Source organism: Peromyscus californicus, unplaced genomic scaffold, assembly GCF_007827085.1.
Source record: "Peromyscus californicus insignis strain IS unplaced genomic scaffold, ASM782708v3 Scaffold_9__1_contigs__length_137607984, whole genome shotgun sequence".
Classification (NCBI taxonomy): Eukaryota; Metazoa; Chordata; class Mammalia; order Rodentia; family Cricetidae; genus Peromyscus; species Peromyscus californicus.
The window spans coordinates 74,318,611-74,341,541 of NW_026294617.1; the positions used below are offsets into that span (position 1 = coordinate 74,318,611).

Here is a 22,931-nt window from a genome sequence, read left to right on the forward strand (position 1 = left end):
ATGAGTGCTGTGCATGTGGACTTCTGGGATGCTCCGTGCTGAGCAGTGGCCCGCACTCTTCCGTTCTCTGTGAGGTGACACATGGCAGCTAATGCAGTCTGTGGGTCTATTTTGATTGGCATTGATTTGTTCTAAGGTGTTGGTTATGTGTTGTTTTGGGTCCTCCTGGTAGTTGACTCTTGCTGTGTTGAAAATGATTCACATTTTGTCTTCCATAGGATAAAAATCCAATGGGCCCAGCAGGTGTCAGTATATATCCCTAACACGAATGCTCTCCATACACACTCTCCCTTATGAACACAGTATCAATACAGCCCTCTGCCTGAGAGTGGAAAGAAAATAGGGCCCTGGCCTCCAGTAGTGCAATGAAGGTCTCCAGCGTTGGAATAATTTTACAATTGTTTAAATGGGCTGCAGAAAGGAGGGAAAAGATATTCTGTCGTTATATGGCAGTGACTGTATATGTGATCTGTGACAGGGATCCCCGGAGAATGAAATGAAGGCTTCTGGCAACTATGGAAGCCAAAAATTAACAATCATTTGTGTAACAATTAGTTACAATTTGAATGAAGGCTTAGTTATTAGTATACAGTTAGTTCTCTGGTGTATCCATTAGTTTTAAGGGTTTTTTTTTTTTTTTTTTTTTTTTTTTGCCCCCATTGAAGGAATATAAATTAGTTTTTGAGGGAAGAAAGTTTATTCTGACTCACAGGTTTGGAAAGTTTGTTCATGATCTGGTAGACCTGTGGCTTTCAGGCTTTTCATGGTGGGGCAGAGGCATGCCTTAGTGGAAGGGTGTGTTGAAACAAAACTTGATCTCATGATATGGAAGCCAAAGAGAGGAGAGAATGGGGCTGAGATCCCGTTATCCCCACCAAGGGCAGATATCCAATGGCCACAGGCCCTCAAGTCTCCCCTATCACAAAGCTGGGACTGAGGCTTTTTAACAGGGCCTCTGAGACACTTAAGATTCAAGCTCTGTCATGAGTAATCAAATGACTTTCTGATGCTCACAGAATCAGGCGCCACCTGGACCACACACACCTGGCCATTCTAATTTCTAAAATACAAAGAGTTTCACTTTCTCGCTATGCTGGGGATGAAACCCAGGGCATGTACATAACAGGCAGTCCTACCACTGAGTTACACCCCAACCCTTAAAAACAAAAAGACCATCTCCCTCTGGGACGCAGGCAGCCTCAAATCCATGGTCCTCCTGCCCCCACATCCAGAGTGCTGGGAATAGAGGTGTGTGCCACCATGCCTGGCTTCCTTTCGGAACCTAACATGAGCTAGGGTTGGTGGCACGCACCTGTAACCTGAGCATTACCTATTATCCAAGCACTTAGGACTCTGAGGCAGGAGGATGGCAGGTCCAAGGACAGCCTGGGCTACAGAGCAAGATCTTGTCTCAGCAAACAAAAACCTAACTGTCGCCATATAACCCATCCACAATTATTCTTTTTTTGTTTTGTTTTGTTTTCTGAGACAGAGTTTCTTTGTATAGCCCTGGCTGTCCTGAAACTTTCTCTCTGTAGCCCAGGCTGGCCTCAAACTCACAGAGATCCTTCTGCCTCTGCCTCCCGAGTGCTGGGATTAAGCTAAGACTCTAATTTTTAAAAATTAAATTTTTTTTGAAAGCATGGTGTGGTGGTACACACCTTTTATTGCAGCACTGGGAAGGAGGCAGGGGCTCTCCTGAGTTCGAGGCCAGCCTGGTCTACATATCGAGCTCCAGCACAGCCAAGCTATGTTGAGAGACCCTGTTTCAGAGAGAGACGGAGACAGATACAGACAAAGTTAGACAGAGGCCTACAGATTTTAAGGGGTCAGAGAGATGACTTAACGGTAAGGGCGGTTGCCATCAGAGCTTGATCCACGGAGCCCACGCGGTAGAAAGCGATCCGACTGTCACAAAGTGTCCACTGGCCTCCACACGCCAGTCAGCGCGCGCGCGCGCGCGCACACACACACACACACACACACACACACACAGACAACACAGAAAACAGAGTACTTATTTATTTTGTATTTATGTGTTTGTGTGTATGCAGGAGCCTGAGGAGGTCCAGAGAGGGCACAATGGGTCCCCTGGACCAGGAACATGGACTTGGGTCACCCCAAATACCATGTCCCCAGGTAGTCTCAGCTTCACGGTGTTTCTGTAGAAGAGAACAAAGAAACTCACACATCAAGAACTTTTTAAAATACAGGGGTGGAGACACGAGGTAGGCAGGTTGGAGCGAAGCGGGGACACCTCTGCGGTAGGGCTGGCTCCCGGGCTCCCCGACGACATTCTCCGACTTGGTGTTGGAGGGAGCTGGGGGTCTGTTCGAACTCACCAACACCAGTCACAAGGCTGTTAGGCCACAGCGGTGGGCAGTCCACGGCTGTTTAGGGTTTGGGGACAATTCAAGATGGTTTGTCTCTGGTCTTCAACACTCCATCCAGCTCTCCGCGACCAAGAGAGTTCGCCAAGACAACGTGGCGGAGGGGCGGGGTGTGATGTCACCCTTGGGTGCCAGTCGGGGGCGTGGTCTATGCAGATGAGGGGCGCGCAGGGGCTGCCGGTCCGCACCCGCTGCGGAAACGCGAGGGATTTGGCGCGGCGTGGGAGGGAGCGCGGGTCCGCGGGTGACAGCGGAGCGCGGGAATCGCCCGCGGGTCCGGGGAGGCCCGGATCGCTGGCGGCGAAGTGACCGTGTGTTGAGAGCGCAGGTCCGGGGTGTCTGAGCGGTGTGTGGTGGGGAGGCGAGCATACTTACCTGGCAGGGGAGACACCATGATCAAGCAGGTGGTTTTCCCAGGGCGAGGCTCATCCATTGCACTTGGGGTGTGTTGACCCCTGCGATTTCCCCCAATGCGGGAAACTCGACTGCGGAATTTGTGGTAGTGGGGACTGCGTCCGCGCTCTCCACTGGCAACATTGTGGGAAATAGTAGACTGATCGTTGTGGCTTATGGTTCACGTCTGTTAACTTTGGAAGTACACGCCAATTATCTTAGAAATTCAAATGGTTTTCTTTTGTAAGTCTGCAAAATGGTGTTTTGTCAACTTGACATAAGCTATTGAGAAAATAACCGTCGTCAGATTGGGCTGCAGTGTAGGCAAGCCTGTGGAGTTGTCTTGGTTAATGACTGGGGTGGAGAGGTACCACCTCCGGGCAGGTAGTCCTGAGAATCTGGCTGAGCAACCCTTGGGCAGCAAGCAAGCTTGGATAAGGAGGAAATATGCTCACGCGCGCGCGCGCACACACACACACACACACACACACACACACACACACACACATTAAATACTGTGCAATGCCAGCAGAAGGTTGACCTCTCAGTGATTTGGGAGTTGAGTGCTGGCATCCAAAACTATTTTTTTTTTTTCTTTTTTGAGACAGGGTTTCGTTGTGTAACAGCTCTGGCTGTCTTGAAACTTGCTCTGTAGACGAGGTTGGCCTTGAACTCACAGAGATCCACCTGCCTCTGACTCCCGAGCGCTTGGGAGTAAAGGTCTAGGCCACCACAGTCCAGCTCTCAAACATTTTTAAAAATATCTAACTGGTTCTTAAAAGTTTCAAAATATAAAATTATCCCTGACTTCCAAAGGGACATTCCCTATGCCCTTTATCTTAAGTGTAAGAATTTAAAATTTCATCTTTTCACCCAATTTAAATTTTATTTGTCTTCATCCTCATCATTTTCTTGCCTTTTATTTTATGATTTACTTATTTTGAGACAAGGACTCACTGTGTAGACCTGGCTGGCCTTGAACTCATGGAAGGCCTGTGTCTCCCAAGTTCTAGGCTTAAAGGTGTGTGCCACTACACTCGACTGCCCTCTTCTTTAATACACATGCCAGCCTTCCTTTTCCTCGTCCTGCAGTGGCATCTCCCCATACCTGCTCCATCTTTCTCTAACGGGTTGAGCGGGTCCTCAGCGCTGAGGAGGGACTCTTCAAAGGGATACAGTGTAGCCTTCCCTCATCTTTACTTCCCGGTGGATCCTGCTGATGTGGTCATCCCTGTGACAATCTCCTCCCATAACCTCACTTCTTCAAATTAATATTAGTTCAATTCTTTTTAGGTAGCACTGGAGAAAAGCTGGATCTAGACACTTTTCTTCTGTAACAAGTTCTTCATAACAAAATGCTCCAATTGAAGACCAGGCTACCTCGGGTCTTAGAGAAGAAGGACCAGCGGAGAGGTGTGACTGAGTCTTCTACTCAGTCTGAGGAGTCTCTTCCATGTCTTATAGCAGGCAAGACGGTGCTCACACACTTCCACCTCAGGATGAAGTCACCAATGTACCCTATGTTAACTGTAGAGCTCTAAGATCTCCTTAAAATGCTTTTGGAGAAGTATATAAAATTACTAACTGAATATTCAGAGCAATTTGACCTTACTCCCTGTCTTGGTTAGGGTTTCTATTGCTGTAAAGAAACACTATGACCATGGCAACTCTTACAAAGGGAAGCATTTAATTGAAATGGCGGCTTACATTCTCAGAGGTTCAGTCCATTGTCATCATGGTACTACATGGTGGTGTACAGGCAGACATGGTGCTGGAGAAGGAGCCGAGTGTCCTACATCTTGATCCGCAGGCAACAGGAAGTGGTCTGAGTGTCACAGAGTGAAGCCTGAGCAAAAGAGACTTCAAAGCCCGCCCCCTCAGTGACACACTTCCTCCAACAAAGCCACACCTCCTAACAGTTCCTCTCGCTCTGGGGGCTGTTGTTTTTCAAACCACCACACTCCCACCAACAACACGTGCATTCACTAAATACATCCTCTTCAGGCGTACTTTGGCTGGAAATCTTGTGAGTGATGTCTCTTTTCTAGATTGACAGGAATGTGTAGGACTCTGAACACCTTAGATGTTTCTTTCTCTAGTGGAAGCTGAACCATCTCAGTGCCTGAGGTGAGATTTATAGAGAAGTTCCTGCACCTCTCTCTAACCCTATGTCATGGATCATGGTAAAATTGCCTGCTAGACTTAAGCTCTTAATAATAGTCTCTGATTTCTGTCAAATCGATAAAAGGGTCCTAGGCAAGAAGAGACAGGTACTCTTGTATCATATTCAAAGCCACAGTTTAACTGTGTAAGGAATCCATAGTGAAGCTTAGAAATGAAACGGAGACAGACAAGTGGAAGAATGGACAGAAAGCTGGGATCCAGTGGTCTGGGCTCTTGGATGGAGAAACCTCAGAACCCAGAAAGCTCACATGTCTGTCACAGAGTTGAACAGAACAGGAGCAGTTACTGCATACAGCTGAACTGGGCAGCAGGGTTTGGGCACACAGCTGGCTCAGGGCACAGCGTTAGCTGATCTTTGTAGGACAGTCTGTGGAGAGAAGCTGACTCCAGGCCACGAATATCATGGGTGTGGCGTAGAAAGCTATGGTGGGCATGTTTTGCATATTGTCATCCAGCCTTTGCACACGGTTCCCTGAGGAAGGCCTCTCCACCCCCCTGAGCCTCACTTGGGGAAGGCTTTGCCACTCAGGACCTCACTCATTCAGAGCCTCCTCTGATCCCACAAGTAGCTCTGCATTTTTCTGTAAATTAACAGGGTGGTTTGTGTAACATACGCATTCCTGAGAACTTCTTCAGTTTCTAGTAAGCATTCTGTGTGGCTGTGACAATCATCCCTCAGAGACTGGTGGGAATAGAGGTAGAGACTCACATTTATCAAATGCTATATTTTCATCAAACTCTTAAAGCAAATTTACATATCACAAAGTCTACTCATTTAGTTCTGTAACTGATGTTTTATTGATAAGTATTCCGGAATATAAACAGCTTGAGTAAATTGCCAACTACTGTGCAGTTTGTAAGTGCAGAATCAGGATTTAAGTCCAGGACTGTATCCACGCCCCCGAACTGGCCATGTAGCCCAAGGATGGTCTTGAACTCCTGATACAGAAGAGAAACACCAGCACACCCAGCTATGAGATGGTTTTTATTTCTACCTCTAGGGAAAGTCCACTAAATTAATGTTTGTTTTTCAACAAATACATATGGAATATTTTCTGTGGCAAGCATGTGTGTAGGCACCCAGGCTGAGGTAAACATGGCAGACCTTTTCAAACAAAGATACTCAACACTATGTAAACATCTCACTTAAAGACACTTATTATTGTGATGTGTTGTTCATTACTTGAAAACTAAGAATAAACAACAGATCTAAATATCCGGAATAACGGATAGGTCCCAGCCAAGACTCAGAGAGTACCTCAAAGTCAGACCAACGAGACACACAGCATTACTAAAGAACAGTATTAGGTCCGGAGTGTCCACAGTGGCAGAGGGTGTTGCCTTGTCCAGGACACTTCTCACAACTGACCTCGAGATGCGCCCACCTCTGCAAGGTCACAGTGTGGGAGGACACTAAGGATGGGGGGGGGGTGTTAATCAGGGTGAGAAAGGGCAGACCTTGAAGACCTCAGGAACCCCAACATCTTAAAGGAGTCTGGAGGATGCAGGAAGAGAGACAGCCAGGATAGAAAACTATCAAGGTTTGGCTCCAGGGCCCTGAACTCATCTCCAGACTTCACTCCACAATGCACTTGGCAGTCTCCCAGTCCTGGACTCTCATCCTTATTGAGTTTCTGTGAAAATCAAAGGCGCTGCTCTTTTCCTCAAAGCATTTTCTATTAAGTGTGTAGACCTTTGTCTACACAATCCCTCCTTTTGGAAACTCTAATTTTGAACAAAGGCTGGAAAAGGCACTGGAGATCAGTTTAACTGGAGTCTAGATTTACCCTGGAAGTCGTTGAATTAGTCTATCGTTACCCTTTATCTTTGATTTTCTGGGTCTGTTCCTAGAACCAGCAAGAGGAAGCACAGCGTTCCATCCAAACGGCTCCTCTCTGGAGAAGAACTGCATACCGCTGCCATTCCAGCCCGCAGAGACTCATGGCCAAGTCTCTATAGAACCTGCAGGGTCGGGTGATGCAGGTGGGCACAGCTGAGGGTCTGTGGTCTTCGGGGCCCGTGCCCTTCCCGCTTAGGTAGCAGAATGGACATCTGCCACCTGTCTTGTCTATGTTGGACCCCAAAGGATCTAGACGCCGCTGAAGATGAGACCTCTCTCGGTGGGTGCGGGAGTGGGGAGACACGCTGTGAAGGGTAGGGGAGAAAGGTCTCTCCAAATGTCTCCATGTAAAGCTACCAGGAAGTCTCTGGCTATGGAGGAAGACGGGCCGTGCCTCTCCCGATGAAAACAGGATTGGAGAAAATGGAACGCGAAGCTGATGGATTAATTGATCAATCTCAGCCTCAGCCTCTCTTTGCCCTTCTGGCAGTTTGCTCTAAGGTGAATTGTACTGGGTTAAAATTCTCACTTCATTCAAAGCCAGTTGAACAGGAAAATAACGAAAACACAAAAGATGCTTCCAGTTTTGTAAAGAATAAACTAAAGCTGTCGTCCGAAAAAAGAACCTCAAGACCAAAGAAGTTCTGGTCGGTGTTAGGGATTCCAAAGTCTCCCAGTGATTCATTTATACCTGACCTGGCGGCGGGGTCCTCAAACCAGTACAATCCAGGCTGCGGACTTGTGGCTTGGCTTGGCTTGATAGTTGGTATTTTAAAAAAACGAGTTATCTTAACTTGTAAGGTGATTAAGTACTGGATTTTGAGTTGCACAGACTGAATGACCGCAGCCGGAACCCGAGTGGCCCACTCCGGGTCGCTAGGTGGAGGCGCTAACGGTGGGGCTTGAGAGGAAGGAGTGTGGGGTCAGGGCCACTGAGTCAGGGGAGAGAGCAGGGCCGGAGGAAACGTCCCACAGCTTCGGGGTGGACGCATCGAGCTTAGTTCCGGGGTCAAGAACGACCGGTCGCTGGCGCCCTGGGGCGCGGGGGAGCCTCCCTGCGGCCACCGGCTTCCCAGGAGCGGGACGTAGCGAGGTGCCCAGAGGCTGGGGCACACCCAGATGCCCGGTTCCCCTCGGAGGAGACCACCTAGTTCCAGTCCATGAACTCGAACCCTGGTGAGGGGCAGCATTCCGGCCCGCAGTGTGCGGCCCCAGGGCCTGCGCGTTCAGCGTGGGCAGGCTTGCAAGACCCCGTGTCCGCTTGTCCGAGGGATCCCAGGTGTGCCCCGGGGCTTGCTTGTCACGTTTAAAATGCCTTTGGATTTCATGTCAGAAACCGATGGAGATGGCAGGTGCGCAACTTCCACGACGTCTCTCAGGGCTGTCCCCACGTGTGGTTTCCGTAGTGTAGTGGTTATCACGTTCGCCTCACACGCGAAAGGTCCCCGGTTCGAAACCGGGCGGAAACAGACGGTTCTTTTTTTTTTTAACCGGAATCACAGCCCCTTCATATGGTGATTGTTTATGATCTGCACACTAGGGAAAACCCCCGCTGGGCTCTCTCTCGTGCTGGTTGTAAGTACTGGATGGTTTGTGGCTCCAAATGCATCTGTGAAAGGCTGGACTCCCCAAAGCCTTTGAAGCTTTTGATAGGAAATCAGGGTTAGACGAGGTCATGACAGTTCCACCCTCAGGACTAGGTCAGTGTCCTTAAATGAAGAAAACCCCTTATTGGGACTAGGAACCACAGCTGCTAGAAAAGAAAACGTTCCAGTTGTTTAAAAATGTAGGTTTTGATATTTTGTTATGACAACCTGGGCTGAAAATCCGCTGTTCTCTAGAAAACCCGCTGGCGTGGCACTATGGGAAGTTCGGGTCCTTAGTGGATTTCAGTACTGGTGAGAGGCGTGAGAATGGGCCTGGACGGCGAAGGGAGCCGATGTTCGTGCGCAGGCCGCAAGTGGGGGGGGTATGCAGGTGAAATGGTGGGGAGCTTTGCGTGCCCAGCTTCACCTCCACGGTGATCTGCTTGACGGGACAGCGCCTCGACAAGTGAATGTCACGGCAGTCTCCTGCACGGAGCAACTCGGAGTCACGGTGACCTTCGGGTTGGAGGGAGGGTCGTGAGCTTCAGGGAACAGGACGACAGAAAGAGGCTTTGAAAGTGTCCCCAACAGCTTTCCCGCTTACCTGGCGGGGAGAATGCCACAGCCGACAAGGTGGTTCTCCTCGGTGAGACTCACACCACTGCCCTCCGGGGGTCCTGATCCGTGCGGCTCCTCCACATGCGGGGATTCCGGCTGCATCGTTTATGGTCTTGGCGGACTGCAACAATCCGCTTTTGAGACCCACTCTGACTGTGCTCCCCCCACCGCACGCCCGGCCCACTTGGGTCAGGTATTGTGCGCTCTGTGCAGCTGACTTGGGGTGTGGGGAGTGGCGCTGCTCTGCGGGTTTCTGTCGGGTCAGGCCTCTCCAGCTCAGGGGCCGTAGGGTGCAAAGCCCTGCCTGGAAAAATCTGGGCGCACCGTGATCGCCCCAGTTCTGTTTTGAACGAACGTCGTGCTGTGCGAATGAGTTTAGTCCCAAGTGTCTCTTCAAAGGACGAGGTCTGCAGACCGGCCCGTGGCCCGTGCACCACACGGAGGCACTCGCCCAGTGAGGGGGTCTCCACCCTGTGGGCTCTGGCTGCTGGAACCAGAAGAAGAAAAGCCGCGTGCTAGCCTGGGCGTAGCAGTTCCTTCCCTTAATTCCAGCGCGTCGGTGAGGAGTTGCAAGCCAACCAAAAGAAAACAACAAACAAAACCTAGGCTGGGCATTTCAGCTCTCTCCCACGTCTCTCCTCATTTCCTTATAGTCTCCCGACCTCCCGACGTCAAGACCGATACTATTTAATAAGGTTTTTTTTTTTTCCTCTGTCCCCTCAACCCCCTTCCCTATGCTCTTGCTTTTGACACGGAATAGCAAAGCACGCGCGGTCTCTCCAGAGCGCTCTCTTCACGCTGCTCTCCACCCAGGAGCCGGAACGAGGGCGCTGGGGCAGGACTTGTTGCTAACTTCTGCATAAAGGAGACACACACCGAAAATGCAAGGTTTCTCCTGACCAGCAGCACCCTGACATGGAGCTCCCGCTCCTCGCCCGCCAGCCCGGCTCGGCGGCCGCCAGTGGGGTGGTGAGAGCTGGAAAAAGGCGAGAGGACTAAGGGGGAGTCGTGAAACGAAGTGGGGCAAGTATCAGAGGCACCGGCCAGGTCCAGAGAAACGTGTTCGGATGGGACGAAGAAAAGGAAGACCCCAGAGGAAGACGAGGCTCTGTCGCTGCACCATAGTAAAGCTGATTTTTTTAAAAAATGTAAATTAAAAAAACAAAGGCCACCAAAAAAATAAGGGAATTCGTGTTTAGGGAGCCTCGTGATGTTTAAGTGTGAGCCCACGTGGGTTCTGATCTGAGACCTGGTAGTACCGGGCCCTCTCCTAGGCCCACTGGGACTAACTCGTGTATCTTTTGGTGTTGGGTTTTGTTGCTGTTTCCCAATGCACGCACGCGGTCATACAGCACGCTTTACCTCCAGCCGCCTAGCGAGAGCACTGGGACATGCGCTGAGAGGGAACACGGAGCCAAGCCGGAGGCCGTGATTTGTTTCTTCTTATAGAGATGAGTAGGACGCTTCTGGTCTTCTGTCTCTGTGGCGCAATCGGTCGGTGCGTTGGTCTGCTGAACAAAAGGTTGATGGTTCGAGCCCATCTGGGGACCTCCATGAGGCTGAGAGTTCTCAGTACTTCTCTCCATTAACACTGTTCTGCTTTCTCAACACTGTCCTGTTTTCCAAACAGAACAAGCCAAAGCGAAATTCTTTTCAGGTTCTCAAACTAAGTTGTGTGGGCCGGGGGAACCAAGACTATAATTTGGTAAGATTTCCTTCCGTTTTTTTGCAACTACTGTCTGTCCCTCTTCCGTAGACTTCTGACATTTGGTTCCGTGTTTCATTGTTATAATTAAGGACAGCAGCCGATCTTGTGCACACCTCCGCGGTCGCTTGAGCAAGTGCTTCCGTAGGGCAGAGTCCTGGAGAGCAAGTGTCCAATGCTAGTGGTTAAATTAAAACAGTTGCCTCTTTTGTTGGCTCATTAGCTGTCATTCTGTCCCTGTTTTTACCGAGTCGTTAACGACTCAATTGAATTTAGTCATTTTTAACTTATCATAGTCTACCTTCAAGGGCTATTGCATTATGCTTTGCTTTTTCTTTTCTTTAAAGATACCACGATCTCTGTGAATTCGAGGCCAGCCTGGTCTCCAAAACGAGTTCCAGGAAAAGCACAAAGCTACACAGAGAAACCCTAAAAAAAAAAAAAAAAAAAAAAAAACTAAAAAAAGAAAAGATGTTACAATCCACCTCTATTACTTTTATTTAAAGTCAGATGGGTTTTTTTTGTTTGTTTGTTTCGGGTTTTGTTTTGTTTTGTTGGTTTTTGAGACAAGGTTTGAGGCTGGCCTTGAACTAACAGAGATCCTCCTGCCTCTGCCTCCCGAGTGCTGGGATTAAAGGCGTGCGCCACTGCCGCCAGTGAGTCAGATGTTTTTTAAGGGTGTGGAAATGACAAGACTACAGATGTTCTGCTTCCCATTTATTTGCGTGGTGTCTGATGTGGACACCCTTTACACTGTTCCTCATTCTTAGTGTGCACAGATTCACACCTACTAGCAACCACTTCCAGCTGGAGGACTCAGTTCTCATGGTGTGTGGTGCAGGAGGGCTGGCTCTTCTGGCGTTTGCAGGGCTTCCCCTTGATGTCCCTCTCCCAGTCCTTTAAAGGCGGGCCACTGATCTTCGTGTTTTGTGTGTTACCATCACTTATCCCTCTGACTCATTTTGAGATTTTTCTTTTCTTTACCAACAGGTTTTAGCCATTTAATTCTATGTGTGTAGGTGTGATTTTCCTCGGGTGTCTGGTGAGTGGGGTTGTTCAAATCCTTAGGTCAGTGAGTTAATAATTCTCCTTACAATTGGAAAATTTTCGATCACTGTTCCTTAAATTTTTTTTTCTTTTCCTTCAGTCCATGTAAGATCCTCAGTTACCGGGTTTTAGGCCTCTTACACTGCCCTACTGCTCACTGATGCTCTTTCATAAACCCTTTTTTCTTTTCTTTTCTTTTGGTTTTCCGAGGCAGGGTTTCTCTGTGCTGTAACTACTTTGTAGACCAGGCTAGGCTCAAACTCAGAGACCCATCAGGCTCCAAGTGCTGGGATCTAAACCGTCACTTGAAATACAGAGAAACTAAAATTAACTGATTAATTCTGGAAAGTGACAACCCCATTTTCAAGATGTAGAGTCATGACTTGAGTGTTTTTGTCTTTGTGAACTTCTACTGCAAGTAGGAATCCACAGTGCACTTAAATAAAACTGTACAGACTTAAACAACTTTGTGATGACAATATGCCAGTAACTGTAATGGGTTAGAATACCAACAAGTTCCAATCACAGATCAAGTTATGTCAGGAAGGTGAGTGGTAAAGGAAGATTCCATCGCCTAGAATAGTCCCTGAACAGTGTCTGTTAAAAAGTGTCTGGCGGCGCACGCCTTTAATCCCAGCACTAGGGAGGCAGAGCCAGGCGGATCTCTGTGAGTTCGAGGCCAGCCTGGACTACCAAGTGAGTTCCAGGAAAGGCGCAAAGCTACACAGAGAAACCCTGTCTCGAAAAAGAAAAAAAAAAAAAAAAGTGTCTGTTAAAAAAAAAGTCTGTCCCGTCTAGTGACTAGGATTCTGTCCCTGTCCAGTGACTAGGATTCTGTCCCTGTCCAGTGGTTAGGATTCTGTCCCTGTCTAGTGGTTAGGAGTCTGTCCCTGGTCTACTGGTTAGGATTCTGTCCCTGGTCTACTGGTTAGGATTTGGTACTTTCTTCACTGTGGTTCAGGTTTGGTTCCTGGTCAGGGAAGCATGTTTTGTAAACTCGGTCCTGGGAAGTGTTCAAAGTTTAGATAATCAAGATGCTATCCATCTTTCAGGAAAGGAGAAATGGACCTCTTCCCTATGGCACCTGCTTTAAGCTACTCCAGGTACTGTTGTTCTCCATTAAGCCTTTCCCGTTTCTGCGTTCTAATTCAAAAAGCCTAACGGATCCCCTCCCTTTTCTGTCTGTCTCCCAGGATACCGGCTGAAACCCTAAGTATGTCTGGCCTGACACACTCAGCTTTCTTTCTCTGGGTCTGCCATTCCCTCATTGACCCACTCAGGTTATCACAGCCTGGCTAACATTCGCGAGGCTCTGGGTACACTTCTACACAATGAAAGAGAATATACAGGAAAATATAACTGTAATCAAGTTTAAAATAGGAAATCTTGGAGACAGGAACAATGAGGGAGTAAATGCTGAGTCTGGAGGAATGACTATTACAGAAGCAATTTCAATCAACTTAATTACATGACGGAGGTGACAGAAGCTAGTGCACTTGAGGAGAGAAACAGAAACCACACACAGGAAGCACAGGGGGGATGCGGCAACTTTTCTGAAAATTAACAAAACTTTGGAACCTGTGAGAGAAATATCAACAGTTTTAACATCCAGGAAGATGAAGAAAACGTGGAAAAATAGTTGCTTAGTACCAGATTAGTTGAAAAACGCTGTTGGCTAGCGCCCCAGAGTGTGTTGTTCCAGGAGAGGATGCGACCTGAAGACTGCTGCAGCCTTCACACAGTGGAGACCATGCTTCATGGCCCTCTGCCCTGCCGGTGTCTCAAGGATCACCTTCAGCCACAGCTTCCAAACGCCCATTGAGCAGTCTACTCGTAAAAGTTGATGAGGTCGAATTTGAATATGAAGCCTCTTCAGGTCGTGAACGACAGGGGTGTGGAACAGAGAGAGCCATAGAGCCAGAATAGCCGCCCCAGGAGGCTGTGGCGACCGGCGAGCCCCAGGAACTGCAGAGTATCCTAGACAGTGGGCGCTCAGTTCCAAGGAGCATCAGACACTTGAATCTAGAAAGTCGTCAGCTGGCGCCTGTCTCCAGGAGGAGAGCCGGTGGCCTTGCTCCAGGAGCCGCTGCCCACCCGCCCTCCTCCGGGGCTCTTCCCGCCCGGTCCCGAGGAGTCACTGCGGAAGGAGTTGCCTCTTCCTGGAGCCTGACCTAGAGATATACTTCGGTGTAAAGTTGACTCTACACGCTAAAAGCGATCCATTAAACATTCCGAGGACGTTTTCACCCAGGTATTTTCTGTCAAATCTGAAGAATCTGTCTGTGTTTGCAGAATACACAGATGATCACGGAAGTCTGACGATGTAGATTGGAAGAGACGACGCCTATAACAAAATCCATCCCTACCCACGACGGTTGTCTGATTTACTCAGCTAGGACAACATATTTTCATATTTAAAAAATAAAATAGCAAAGAAAACCCTTGTGGGATTTGTGATATTAGAAGAGTATCTGTCTCTGTAAAATAAGTCAATAAACAAACAAACCAAAACACCCCAATAAGGATGCTTGGTTTTCCAATACGTCAAACTCGTTTCTGTCTGATATTGAATACTTAAATTTTATTTGGCTAACTAAGACACAACCTTTTCTGGAAATGGTCCCACTGATAGACACCACGCGTTTCCGCAGCCCTAGGTACCTAATAATCCAGCCAAACTGATGACCGAAGCCATCAACGGTGGTTTAAAGACAGATTGGACGAAAAAGATGTCAAGGTAGCCATAGTAAATTTTAGGTTGTGGTTATAGGTGTTCTTTATGTATTTGTCAAATGTAATTGTTTGTTTGTTTAACCGGGCGGCCCGGGGGTGGGGTGGGCACGGAAAGAATGTGGGACAAGTGAGAGGAACGCTTATTGAGAGCACAGATCCAGAAAGAATGTTGTTTGAAATGAAAGTGTTGGCAGAGCAGCTGTTGAGATAAATAATATTGAGTAGGCAAAAGGACCAGAGAGGATTTGGGACAGTTTTAAACTTGTCATTTGGTTTTACATTCAGTCTTTTTAAACGATTCCCATTTCTTTTGATTTTTTTTTATTTTATTTTATTTTTTTTTAATTACAGTTTGCGTTCCTCTCCCGGTGCTTCTGAGCCCGTCTTCTGGAGCCAGGCTGCCTGCATTCCTTCGGTTCTAATTCCTGCTTTGAAATTTCAGCCCGCTCCTGCAGCCGTTGAACCACAGTTATCGGGTTTCCCGTTTTCCACCCGACGTTCTGCAGACCCGCCAGGACACCGGGAGTTTCTGCCAGCGCTCTGCCAAGCAACCTCACCCTCCCAGTCCCGGAGCCACGAGAGCAAAACCCAGGCCACGCTCGGACCTCGTTCCGAGTGCATCCTGAGGGACGTAAGCTGAGTCCGCTGTTGTGGAAACCCCGACACAACCCAACCCAAACCATCAGTAAACCAAAACCCAGCGCGGCTGCAACCTGCACCAAAACGCCGACCAGCTAACCTCCGAGAGTGAGCAGAGAGCCCTGGGGCCTCCCAGCCCCAGCTCACTGAAGAGAACTTAGGACTTTCAGGTCTCTGGGGACCGGCAGGACGCCGGGAAGGGGCAGCTGGACTCAAATCTTGCATGAGCACAGGAATGAAATGAAAAGGGTTGTTCTCCCTCTGCGGGAGAGAAGGTCCCACCGAGATTTGAACTCGGATCGCTGGATTCAGAGTCCAGAGTGCTAACCATTACACCATGGAACCTACAAGTGCCGCTTCTCTGTATCATCCTCTTGGATGTGTCAGAGAGATTCTTTATCCATTTTCTTATTTGTGTATTTTATTTTATCTGTGCCTTAGGAAATGAGAAACTAAAGTCAAGTCTCCTATGGTCTTAAAACCAAACAAGAGCCCCCGTCAAAAGCAACGTGCTCTCCCTTCTTTTAAACTACTCTCTGTCCTGAGATGAAATTTCCAGAGCGAAGGGGTTTATTTCTTTCCCGTCATTGTATTCCTCCTCCTCCTCCAAGGAGGCTCAGAGGTGAAAGGGTGTGATCTGGGACCTCCTCTCTTTTTCCTTAGACAACTGGTACCTAGGATGTTTCACACCACCCACCTCTAACATACGAACGTAAGGCTGCGATAGAAAGGTCTGGAGGGACCTTCGTGTATTTCTTCATACACATATGTGTGCTTCGTTTGGCTTAAGTTTTTTTCTGCAAAAACCAACAAACAAGCACCATGCGTATTTATTGAACAAAATAAGAATTAGAGATGTTTAGGGTTATAAACCACTCAAACTAGGTCACATTTCCCTGAAATCCATCTGTGCCAGCCAAGGCAGAAGGTTTCACTCGGACCTTTAGACACACTGATTTCTGAGAGCTGGCCATTGATTGATTCCATTCCAATTTCCTTATCATAACTGAAAATTTTTGTTTTTTTAAAGTAGATACCATCCAAAGGTACCCAAATCACTCACTGGAGAGCCATAGACTATATGTATCCAAAGCCTCATAAAACACATAGATAAAAATCAATATTGTATCTCAGAATAGTAATGTGTGCATATTGCAAGAACGGTCTCCAGGCAGCCTTGGAGTGTTAAAGATAAGCCTGTGTTCGCTAAGGTTTAATTTAAATTTCTTTGATCCCTCACTTATTTATAATCCTGGCAGAATGAAGGCAGTTTTGCACTTAGAAGGGGGAGGAAAGTTATAAAATTATATATAATATATCATATATAATAATTTTTATATATGTATATATATATTGTAAAGTGATCATGAGAAACAAAACAAAAAATTATGTTTGATTGTTCAGAGTGGAAACGACCTAGTTAGTCCTTTATGATTGGTAAAGTCTCTGGTTTTGTTTATCTCTGGTCTGAATTGTTTGGTTTGGAGCTAGGGAAACACATAAAATCAAGCTTTGTAGCACGATCTAGCTTCCAGCTGCCTGTCTTCCCGCCTGAGCCGACCGACCGTGCACTGGGATTCCTGACAGGCACAACCAGTTCTCTGTTTACACTGGGCTTTGGTGAGCTTATCCAGGATCTCATCCATTCCATGAACTTCTTAGAAGAAGAAACAGTTTAGGTTGGCAGATGCTTGGGAAAGCCATTGACTGAATCAATGAACTCTGTGGAAAAGGGATTTAGCAGGGCCATGGCTAAAGATCTGGTGAGAACCCGTTACCATGACAACCCAGCTAACAAGGAAATTTGATGATTTCTATGTCACACACTATTTGAAGATAACTATGATTGTGTTATACCAAGTCGTAGTGGGTTTCTGGGGATGTCACAACAGTTTCACAGAACCTTGTCAATAACATGCGTCTGTATGCATGTTATTTACTCAAAGACAGTAAAATGCCACTTGTTTTCTGTGCGGAAGATGAGTCCAAGGCCTCTTGTAGGCTCGAGGTTTAATCTACCACGGAAATGTATCACAAACCCACACACCGTTTCTTATCTGATACCACTTCCTACGTAAATTAAATATACTATGTAAGCATTATTTAGTGACTATTTTTATTTTTAAAAAAAGAGTACTTTTTTGCTTGTTTGTTTGTTTGAGACAGTATAGAGCTTAAGCTGGCCTGAAACACATTGAGATCCTCCTGCCTCTGCCTCCCCAGTGCTGGGATTAAAGATGTGTGCCACGAGCCTGTTGAAAATATAACACATTTTTAGATAGTCTATGGACCCTTTAGAAATCCTCAAAATTAGTTAGATATCAGATTTTACTTAGAGTTCGATATTAGGAAATTGGTCCAAAAATATCAACAAAGCCAGGTATGGTGGCACATGACTTTAATCTCAGCACTCGGGTAGGAAGATCTCTGAGTTCAAGGCCAGTCTGGTCAACAGTGTAAATTCCAGGACAGCCAGGGCTACACAGAGAAACCCTGTCTTGAAAAAACAAAACAAAACAAAAAAATAAATCAATAACAACAGCAACAAAAAATCCGCAGAGGGGTAAGGTGGGGCTGGAAGTGTGATCTACTAGAGCAGAAACTGGGGCTATACACGCTTTGGGGTTAATCATCACCCCTCAGAAGTCATTGGCTTAGCTTGCTTGTGAGTAGATACTGCAAGAGATAGGTCACATTTTAAGAGAAATGAACTTTATGCATTACGAGAGGAAAGGAAACTAGAGGCACCCGTGTGCCTCTAATAAATAAGTGTAAATTTAAACATGTTTCTGTTGTTGTTGATGAAAAGGAGAGTAACAGAATTATAACTGGGATTTTTTGTTTCTTTTAAAACAGAGGCTCACAATTTGGCTCTGGCTATCCTGGAACTCACAGATATCTGCTTGCTTCTGCCTCTCAGATGCCGGGATTAAAGGCGTGAACCACCATGCCCAGCCCTGACTGGGATTCTAACATGTTCCTGGGCACACAACCCAGAAAAACAACCACCGTGTCATCTCACAAACTCCTGAAACTGACTCCCCCAAACCCAGTTCTAGATCAGCTGGCTACAGGAGCAACCAGAATCAGGTGGTTTTGTTGGTGGTGCGTTTTTTGTTTGTTTTTTTAGGCATCATTCGTTCCTAAATTTCTTCAGTAATAATTCTCAGAGGTTCCTTTAAAAAAAAAAATGCTCCTTTTTGGTTTTCAGACTGCTACAAGAGGACTTCTCTTGCTTTGGTTGTCTGCTCGCTTCTCCGTCCTCCTCCCCCTCCCTTTCTGCGCCTATTGAAACCGGTTTTCCTTTCTGTGCAGGCTGCCGAGCCTCCAGCCACACCTGGGGTGTGTGACCAGTCAGTCCCTCGCCGCCGCTCGGGGGCTTCGAAGGACCTGGCCCTAAAGCGCGCGTGGGCTCCTTCTCCGAGTCCTCTGTAACGTGGCCAGCGTGGAGTCCCTGGTGGCAGCGGGATCCAGCGTCCGGGAGGTGCTGGCCAGTGCGAAGAGTCCACACTCTCCGCGCAAGAGCAGCCCAGTAGAGGATCGTTAACTGAAATGTTGGGGGTTCACACCTACCTTGGGACACCTGCTGTCCTTAACAGGTTCTTGTCCTCCTCAAGGGTGGACAGATAAACATCATTATCAGTGGCAGATGGATAAACACAAAAATGATACCCTCCTTAGGTTCGGGCCACCTAAACCTGCTGGTGGGATACCACTGTTAAACCTGTGAGACTCAGCAAATTCCTGAAACCAGTGCCCTCTGCCCCATTCTAGATCAACAGATCCTTATCTCTTTATCAAGCCTTGCACCCCTAAGGCATGTGCCCCATGCTTTTCACCTGCAAAATGGGGTGGACAGGGGCATTCTAAGAGTAGCAGGGTACCTGAATTTTAAGTAATTGCTCTAGCAACGATGTTACCACTACAGAGAACATCAGCATAATCACTCGGCTGCACATAGTGCAAACATTTTGTGTTTGAGAAAACATTTTGTGTTTGAGAAAACATTTTGTGTTTGAGAAAAATTTTTATGAATCCCATGCTGGCCTGGAACTCACTCTTTTGACTCAGACTCTGGAGTGCTGGGGTACAAGTGTGGGCCACCACACCGCACACCACTTTATTATTTGGGAAAAGAGCATATCTTACTTGGTTTATGCACTATGTTGCTTACGCCTTTCCAATTTTTAAAAACTGGATTGTTTTCCTGGTTCTCTGGGAACTTCTATAGATGTTTACTTCAGTAGGAGACGCCTGCACCATTGCCTCATGGTAGTGTTCATGTCCTGCTGTGGCTGTGCTCACACCAAGTTATTCCTCTCTTCACAGCTGCTGCTGAACCAGCCTGCCTCCATCCTCGACTTGAGCCATCTTACAGTAAAGACAGACTAGGTTCATTCCTGTTTATGATTAAATCTGTTACTCAAGGATTGAGCTCGGCCCCACCTGTCAAATGGTTCTGTATGGCCTCTTCCAGGAAACAACCATGCCTTTGTTTCAAAAAAGTTGTTATGATCACCTTGCTACCATGTCTTTGCTTCAGGAGGTTGTTATGACCAACTTGTTATGTTTATGTTTTGCTTCTGTAACCCCACCTATTTGGAAACCTGAACTATAAAAACCCTTATCTTCTCCATGTCCAATGTTCAATGCTGATCTCTTGAATCCTGCCTTTAGAGAGACACAATCCATGTACACAAATAAAAAAAGCTTGCTTTAATTTTCGTCAGTGGTCTTTGTCCTTGAATCTATGGGATTAACACTGTGTCACTAAAGCTTTCTGGTACTGCTTTTGACAAAGCTAAAACCAGACATTAGCTGAGGCTGTGAAACAGACTTTATTCAGTAGCTACCAAACACAGCTGCCACTGTTGAGTTGTGGGCATGAGTACCCGGGCATTCTAAAGGAGAGGTGGGCAACAGAGGGCAGGGCAGGGAGGGGTCAGCACAAGTGAAAACCCACAAAAGGCTTGCGGTGTAAATGCCTGTCTATCAGGCTGCTGAGGCTGAGCTCCCTGCGGATTATCCTCCTCCCCTTCCTTCCCGGAGACACTGCCCCCAGGTCTGGAGTCACTGTGACTCTCTGGCACACTCCTCCACTGTCAAGCATGTTGGCCCTGCAGGAGAATCTGGAACCACAGGGGCACGTCCGCTTTAATGGCAGCCAGAGTTGCACAAGGTGGAGATTCGGTTTCGTGGATGAATCCTCAAGGGATGGTGTGGGCTTTTTCTCCTGCCCCCTCGGCGTTTTCCCTAACACTTGAAAGAGCCCTGAGAGGCACACGCTTGCTTTCCTATCAGTAATGTTCACTTTAAAATAATTATCTAAAAGAAGAGGCAGAGGAAGACGGGGGTGGGGAAAGGAGAAGGAGGAAGGGAGGTGTGTGTGGAGAGGAGGAGAAAGTGACAGAGCCTTGGTAGCCTCCAGGTGGAAAAGGAACGCCTGGGAGTTCCCACCCATTGCAACGCAAGGATTAACCTGCATCCCCGCTGTGACTGGGTTAGACTGGGGCTGCAGGCTGGGGCTCCGCAGCCAGCAAACTTCCCCTTAGCATTAGATCAGGAATCTGCAACTTTCCTCTCCCTAAGTCTCTATAAGTTGGCAGGGTCTAGTGTCTAAAAACCAGAAAGGATCTTCTGCTGAAACCTGCTTTCTTGCCTCCCTAAGCATAACTGCAGAGCGGAGCATCTCGTCAGGAAGAGGTCATGCTAAGTCTCCACCTGGAGAGCCAGGGGCCCGTCTTAAGACGACGATCCGCTGGAATGATTGCGAGGGTCAGAGAGGAAATGGAACCAGCGTGCCGGTTTCTCCCTTGAGCCAATGACCACATCAGGAATCTGAAAGATGATGCGAGCCACCTGCCGATTGCTGAGTGGCCACTTTCCACACCAGGAACCCAAGGCTTCAAAGAATTTCTGCACAAGGCTAGACTGGAATGGAGCCCAGGTGAGTTTCCTTGTGGCCTGACCTCAAAGCCCAGAGATTCAAGGGACCCCGGAGAGTGAGAGGTGCCAGCAAGTGGACCAGAGGCTTTGGGTGCTGGGGGTGAATCTAACCACACTTGGCATCTCCTAGTCTTCAGGTTCTAGTCTTTGCTTTCAGCTCTATCGTAGGCTGCCCTTCCCTGGTGGTCTAGTGGCTGGGATTAGGTGCTTTTACCTGTCAGGGAGGCCAAAGTGATACGCGACCTCCCTCTTGAACCCTCGGAGGTTTGGCCACACACACTTAAGGTCCACAAACACAAGAATCCTCCCCTAGGACACCAAGATCCAACAAGAGAGCTTGTGGGCTGTCCAGGAGAGGTCAGTGGAGGCAGTCCTCTCAAGCCCTACTCTCCTCATCAAATCACAGCAACTCCAATTGCTCTCTTCTCAAAACCAGAACGAAAACGGGGCCTGGGAGACGTGTCAGAGGTTAAACGTGCTTGCTGCTCTTGGAGAGCGGCCCAGCACTCAGTTCACAACCGTCTGCTCCAAAGGGTCTGGTTTACAGGCAACAAGCATGCACATGATGCACGTGTGTGCTGACCTACACATGAATTCTTTAATTTGCCTATTCTTCTCCCATGTATTACATCCCAACACAGTTTCCCTTCCCTCCATACACATAATTTTTTTTTAAAGAATATGACTTGTTTCTCTTCTTCTCAGGACAATTCAGCAGGTGTTACCAGACATAAAAATAAGCAAATACTTTGATCTAGAAATGGCTTTTTCAGAATTCATTATATGTGTAATATACTTACTATAATTGTATTGTAATATATTCTATATAGAGAGCCTAGTTCATGTGCACGAATTTTTAAATATATACTGCTCTATCCATAACACAAAAGAAGCTGCAGTTTTTGAAGGGCTGATACAGGTGATGGATGGGACCGGTGTTGTGGACAGGTTCTTTTTTTAATTTTTTATGTATGAATGTCTCAACAGCATGTATGTCTTTGCACCACATCTGTGACTGGTACCCAGGAAGGCCAGAAAAGGCCCCGGTATTGACTACAAAGGAGAAAGCTCTTCTCCGATATTTTGTCACAGAAAGTAAATGCAAGGAGCCATTTAATTTTGGGGGACAATCTGTAAAGAAAGCATTTCTAGCCTGCTTCAAAATGCAGAAATTTGGGTACAGAAAACCTCCAAGATTTGTTTAAAGGCTCACCGGAGTCACTGAGGCTGCCCCCCAAGTCCGCTGCGTGCGTCCCATCCTCCTCAGGTCTTGGCAGCTTCCCAGAGGTCCGAAGCTTTTAAAACCAAGTCTGGAGAAAAATAATTGCTAAGAGTTTGTAAGAGTTGTGTTTGATGGCCTCGCCTGCCTCTGTTTAGGACGCCCGCGGACCCACAGGGAACAGTGGAGATCGGAAGAGAGTTCTTACGTGGTTGCTCAGAGTCAAACCTGGATTCTTCGGGGAGCTCTTAGTCTGAGCCGTCTCTCTCTTTCTAGCTCCTTATTAGAAAAATTCTTGATGAAACTTAATCTTGGAGAGAGCATTAAATAAAGCTGTTGTCCTCACACAAAAGGATTTTTGTGCTGGTGACACATTGGAACCCTTACTCAAAACTTCTTACCCAGAAGCTGCAGTTCAGTGATACCGAAACCTCAGGACAGGATCCCTAGGGATAAAGACCTTTTTGGCTGTTTTTTGAGACAGGGTCTCACTATTTAGCTCTGGCTGGCCTGGAGCGCGCTATGTAAATTAGGCTGATATCCAACTCTCAGAGATCCTCCTGCCTCTGACTCCGGAATCTGGAATTAAAGGCCTGTGCCGGTTTTAACCCCCACACGCCTGATAGCCACT

The 22,931-nt window shown here is 47.4% G+C and overlaps 3 non-coding genes across 3 annotated transcripts; 2 read left to right on the top strand and 1 right to left on the bottom strand.

Moving 5' to 3' along the window:
- The first annotated feature begins 2,757 nt into the window (after positions 1–2,757).
- On the top strand, positions 2,758–2,919 carry LOC128106809 (U1 spliceosomal RNA). The gene has a single exon (XR_008216856.1). It is a non-coding gene; the product is annotated as a U1 spliceosomal RNA (small nuclear RNA).
- Positions 2,920–8,203: 5,284 nt separating this feature from the next.
- Trnav-cac (transfer RNA valine (anticodon CAC)) lies at positions 8,204–8,276 on the top strand. The gene has a single exon. It is a non-coding gene; the product is annotated as a tRNA-Val (tRNA).
- A 7,132-nt stretch (positions 8,277–15,408) lies between these two features.
- On the bottom strand, positions 15,409–15,480 carry Trnaq-cug (transfer RNA glutamine (anticodon CUG)). Its single transcript has one exon. It is a non-coding gene; the product is annotated as a tRNA-Gln (tRNA).
- Between the last annotated feature and the right edge of the window lie 7,451 nt (positions 15,481–22,931).